This window comes from Palaemon carinicauda, chromosome 1, assembly GCF_036898095.1.
Source record: "Palaemon carinicauda isolate YSFRI2023 chromosome 1, ASM3689809v2, whole genome shotgun sequence".
NCBI lineage: Eukaryota > Metazoa > Arthropoda > Malacostraca > Decapoda > Palaemonidae > Palaemon > Palaemon carinicauda.
The window spans coordinates 256,080,993-256,086,992 of NC_090725.1; the positions used below are offsets into that span (position 1 = coordinate 256,080,993).

The 6,000-nt window shown below is 34.5% G+C and overlaps 1 long non-coding RNA gene across 1 annotated transcript in view; it reads right to left on the reverse strand.

The window, feature by feature from the left end:
- The window catches only part of LOC137644518 (uncharacterized), a 45,362-nt gene extending 41,022 nt beyond the window's left edge, over window positions 1–4,340 (reverse strand). Inside the window, exons 1-2 of the long non-coding RNA XR_011045162.1 lie at window positions 4,228–4,340; window positions 1,010–1,086 (exon numbers count right to left, since the gene is read on the reverse strand). This is a non-coding gene — a long non-coding RNA (uncharacterized lncRNA). The remainder of the gene's footprint in view (window positions 1–1,009; window positions 1,087–4,227) is intronic.
- Between the last annotated feature and the right edge of the window lie 1,660 nt (window positions 4,341–6,000).

A 6,000-nucleotide genomic window follows, 5' to 3' on the forward strand; every position in this document is an offset into this window, starting at 1 on the left:
AATGTTAAGGGGAGAGGTTGTGTACACTAAGGATTAGCTTTTAGTCCCTGCAGTTTTGACCTTTTGATGGATATCGCATCAGACACAAGAGAAGAGGTACCGTGTAGGGCATTCTTTCTCCCTAAAATTGTTAGGGAAAATTCAAGCTAGAAATGTGGAGTCAAGCACTTGAAGATGGAGGCATTAAATAAGCATGAAAGGAAATTTCTATGGAGGGTAGAAGGAAGACAAAATACATTGGAACTGGGCTTGGATGACATCAAGAAGGTTGGATCTTCAAGTATCTAGGATCAAATTAACAAATAAGATTTATGGACTAAGAATCAGGCATAGAATATAAAGTGCTTAGATGAATTGGAGGATGTCATCAGGAATCATAGGCGACTAGGGATTAAGCGCAAAAGTTGTTAAAGGATTATCTTATAAAAGTGGAATTCGACCAGCAGGACTGACACGTTAATGATTTATAAGGCCCAAGATAAAAAAAAATTGAAGTAGAAGAAATATGAATGTTGAAATGGATGTGCAGAGTGACGAGAGAAGAGACAGGATCAGAAAGTATTTTATTATAGACAGTCAAAATAGTAGAATATTGAAGGCTCAACTAAAGACTCTAAGAGCTTTGGTCATATTCTGCAAAGAGAAAGGTCATAACCATGGAGATGAAAAGTGACACAGAAAATGTCATGAGGAGTACGGATTACGAGCCCAGGATATGCAAGAAGCAAGAGGGTGGAAAGGGCTAACAGGATGCAGTGACTAGCTACAATGAGAAGGACATTTTTCACTGAGGATTTAATCTGACTGATTACTTTCTCAAAAGACATTTTCAGCTCTATTTCATTCAGAGAAACTTTCAAATCATGAAATGTTTTCACTACTTTTTTCCTTGGAATATATCAATGCAATCTTTTTTCTAAAGATAATCAAAGTACTGCCCATTTTCATTGAAAGCTTCAACTTAACCTTTTTTTCAAGGATTGGTTTAAAAAAGCGTTAATAAACAAACCTTCATCCTTATAGAAATTGGTAAATGCCGTGGCAGTAGCATAATCAGGTGGTTTTGAGAAGGAACCAATGAATTGGCTGTAAAGAAAGAAAGAGGTTACCTGGATAAGTAATTGAGGTATTAATGTTACTGTGAAATAAATCAGGATTTGAACTGATGACAATTGCTGGGATATGGTGGGTGGGTATTCAATATAAGCATTAAATTCTATCAAGGGTCAAAAGAAAGCAAAGGGAAAAGTGGCTAAAGAAGTGGCTTATACTGATACTGTTGGAAAGTTGTGGGGGGTGAATCCAATACTCAAAATCTAATTAGCAGATAGTCTCACTGGAATATAAAACTTCCAATGATCAAAATTTAATATAAAATCAATTGGGATGAAATTAGAGTAAAAGACTCAGTCTTAGAAAAAAAATTAATTTCGGGAAACAATAAATAAAAGAATAGCGAAGGCTAAAACAGCTTAGAGAGAGGTGATGTCTGTGACCTCAGTATATTCACCAAATTCAGGAGGAAAAGAAAAACTTTTGTATATTTGAGCCGTATGGCACAAGGCTGAGACCAAGAAGGCTACTCACTGCTGTGGTGCAACTGAAGGACACTCCTCTTGTTGCCCCATAAGTAAAAGATAAAAAGTTGGCAAGCAAGAGGAAAAAATGAGATGCGGAATGGAAGTAAAGAAGAAGACCGATATAAACCACATCCTACTAGGGGGAAACTGGACAGTGGAACGGACTTCAGTATTTCTACAGTACGATTAACAGCGAGAAGTCCACTGTCAGTACGAGGTTACGTAGTTACCTAAGTCAACAATCAGTGGTATGCCAGTTATGGGAGATCTCAATGCCGCAATAGTAGTAATAGAAAATTTGAAACACATTTATTTCACTATGAAGAGAAGTACACACAGAATCAATAAAAAAAAAAAAATCACTTGGCAAATCACAACAGAACATAGCCTGCTACAAAAGAAAGAGCGTCGGCAATCATGGTTTCAACAGATGCACAATGTACCATTATGGCAATAAGAGAGAGGAAGAGAGATTTCCAGCTCTGTCATAGATCAGGCACAGAAATGGAAAGATTTTGTGTATCAGAAGAATAAGCTGGAGACTCTTAAAAAGGTGGCAAATGAAATTGAAAGGAATGAAACAAAAAATCTCAACAGAGCAGAAGGAAGAGAAATAAGATTTTGGATAGCAGAATTGTTGATGGAAGATCAAAAATGGAGAAAAGTTGAAAAGAAAAAAACAAAGACACTATAATAATTGAAGTAGGGCTTCATATTGAAACCATTTGATGAAAATAACCGTAGGATACTAGTATAGTACAGAAGTATTTTGAGAACATTACATATTTTAAAGGGACCTCGAAAACATTTATATTAGAGAAACACCAGGACCATCCAATAGAACCTGTATACTGTACTGAACTAGGGATATATAAGCATATCAAAACGTTGGAAACCTCATAAGGAAGTTTATAAAACAGAGAAAGGTAAAAAAGGAACTATAAGAAAAGCAGGATTGCTTGGGCAGGGTGTAAGAATATTGATAAGAAGATATAGAAAATCTGTTAAAATTCACAATCATCAGTTTTACTTCTTGCAAGAGGTTTCAACCATAAAAGCATCCTTTGTAATAAGCTACTGTAGTAAAGAGAGAGAGAGAGAGAGAGAGAGAGAGAGAGAGAGAGAGAGAGAGAGAGAGAGAGAGAGAGAGAGAGAGAGAGAGAGAGAGAGAGAGAATGTTATACCACATAGTTAAAAGCTAGAGAAAGTATGTAACTAAGTCCTAAGGTGTGAAGGACGTTATAAAGGCTGAGGTTACTTGAAAAGAATAATTATGGAAGGGATTCTACTTTACCGTAAGTCATGATCAAAGACCTCAGACTGTGGTAGGTCCATTACAAACTTTAGAGATAAATTTTGGTGTCTATCAAGGATCAGTTATGGTTCATATGGTAATGATCAAAATAATGTTTGAAGATATATTGTGATACAGAAAGGGAGACCTAATGGATCCAGTGTGAAAAGTTTATTAAAAGGAAGAGCTAGCTGTATTGTTTAAAAAGTGCAAAAGTGGAATGGAGACAAGATCGAAAATTAATATAAGTGGCCATATGGATGTCGTGGAAGGTACCTGTTGAGAGGGCAGTTATGACTTTACTAAAATGGCAAAAGTTTGGATGAAGTTAATCAACGTAAGTGGCCATGTGGATGTTGTTGGATGTACTTATCGAGGGGGCTATTAAATTTTTTTTTTTTTACAAAAACTTGGATGAATTTGATTAATTTAATAAATATAAGAAAGTGACCAAGTGGGTATTTTGTGAATTAATTATCAATATTGTTATGAGAAAGTGAGAAAGTTACAAAAGCCTGGATGAAATTAATCAACATAAGAATGTGGCCACGAGCATGTTGTGAAAATTACTTATTGAAAAGGTAGTGGGAAAGTGCAAAAAAGTGACAAAAATCTGGATGAAGTTAATGAATGTAAGTAGCCAAGTGGTTCTTATGGAGGGCTGTAAAAAGAGTGATAAAAGCTTGGATGAAGTTTCAACGTAAGCAAATGGCCATAAGGATATCTTGGGAGGTATCTATTGGAAGGGACTGTGAAAACGTGAGAAAAGAGACAAAAGCCTAGATGAAGTTGGGATAGCATTTTATATACTACAAGCAAATGAATGTAACCTATTAGTATAAAGAGCACAGGCTACAGGGATAAAGCCCGCACTTAGTTTATGGACACTGCAAAGGATATAGATGGGAATTATAAGATGCTAAAATGTAATAGCCTAAAGTACATTCCCTTTCTGAGTGGATATACCTAACGTGGTGAAAGGGTTTGTGTAACTCCATGACCAGCAAAGCTATATAAATGAGGGCCACCCATACTAGGTTGGTTTGCTGTAAGTAATCAGATTACGACTCCCATCACCAATCCACAGAGGCCAGCGTGGTGATGAAAATTGCCAAACTCTAGGCATGACTAAGGAAATGTCTAAGGCATTTGCCCTGTAGTGAACTAGAAACGGCTGCCCTTGTTGTTATAATGTACATTGGGACTATCAGGATGAATTTCACCAAACATGATGGAACTTAGTTTAAAACATATTTAAATGTTGAATGATACTTCAATTTCCTAAAAACAACAATGTTCGACTTTTAATGTTCTCACACTAAAAACATAAATCTTGTACAGTCAACCACTTACCTGTAATTACTGCAGCATATTACCTCACGAGTCTTGTGACCTAGAGATGGGCTCTTTATCCACGGTCCAGGAAGAATATAATCATCTTGACAAATATGTTTAACCTCTGAAAAAGAAAATCAATTAATATTCTGGCAATTTTATCTATCAGTACATTCTGTTATTCAATACAAATTAACATTTGTAGTAGTAGTAGTAGTAGTAGTAGTAGTAGTAGTAGTAGTAGTAGTAGTAGTAGTAGAGAGGTAGAGAGAGAGAGAGATAAATTGTCACAGCATTAGCAATTAATTGTTTATCAAAAAAGAAATGGAAAACAAATACATTATTAGACTCATAACTTATTTACAACTACTACAACAATCAGGTTGCATGTTCTTCGCTGCTCACTCCACAGTACTATGATTGTGGTCACAACGTGTAGAGCAATAAATTTCTAGAAAGCTCATTATCATTGGTTATCGCCTAAACAAAACAGTATATCCTGTATAAAAAAATTTTTGACTTCCAAAGTTTGTTTGATATATTGTGAAACTTCTTTGGTTGGCTAATCCAATTTCCTTAATTCTATGTTAGTTTCTAAATTTTCTCCAGCTCTTCAAATGCTCAGTTATATCATCTGCCTCTCTACATAACACACAAAACTTATCATTTCCATTCCCTTTTTAAATTCTTTTTAATCTATCTTATTCAACCATGCATTCATAATTATGAGCCTCGGTGTTAAGTTCACCTATTACCTTTCACAAACGTAAACTTTTGTCATTTCTTCTTTCTTTTCTTACGTTTTCTCATTTCTGCTTTTCTTCAATTTTTATTCCAATTTCAGTTGTCACATGCCATTTTATTCCAATATTTATTTCTTACTTTCTATAATTTCTTACAACTTCAATTTCAATATTGTACTTTCTGCACATTTCTAAATGACTTTTATACAAAATTCCCCTTTATAGTTCCCTTATTTGCTCTTCCATTATTTCTTTAACTAACCAATTATCATCTGATATTTTTTGAAAATGCATCACATTTTCCTGCAATTCTCTTCTTTGCTGTCCATATGCCTGTTGCAGCTATTAACCTTAAATAAGGTGTTGTTGCAACTTGTTCAAACATTCATGTAATAATCTTGTACCGAAATCCCTCTAACTTTAAAACACCAAACGTCTCAATATTTGCTAACAATGTAGGTACAACCAATGTCTCGTATGCCTTCATTCTCACCTACAATAACAATTATCCTACTTTGTTAATGTCTCTAAATATTCAATTTTTCTTCCATTTTGGTCTTTATGAATACCAGTCTCCTAATTACTTATTCTCCCTTACTCCTTCCATCCTTCCATTTCTAACCACCTCTTAAATTTATTATTACTGAGGAACAAAATGGCATCATAGTAGTAGTAATAATATTATTAGCCCCAATGGGACACTATCATAATCACACAGAAGGACTTACAAAATCCCTCACAGGAAATCATAAAGCCCTTCTTACTCCGAAAGCCAAATATCAAATCTAAAAAAGTAACGAAATATTAGCAGCCTTTTAGCTATACTGTGAAAAATAAATAAATTTGGCCATTAAATCATTTTAATTTAGGTGCTTTAAAGTTTTTGTGGCTTATCAGTGACCCTTAAGTCCAGCTAATAGCTTTCTATCCAGCTTTGATATAGTTTGGTTTGCCTATAGTTAGCTTGGCGAATTATCATTGTATAAATTTGCAAAAAAGCTTAAAATTAACAAGTCCAAATTATTATTATTATTATTATTATTATTAT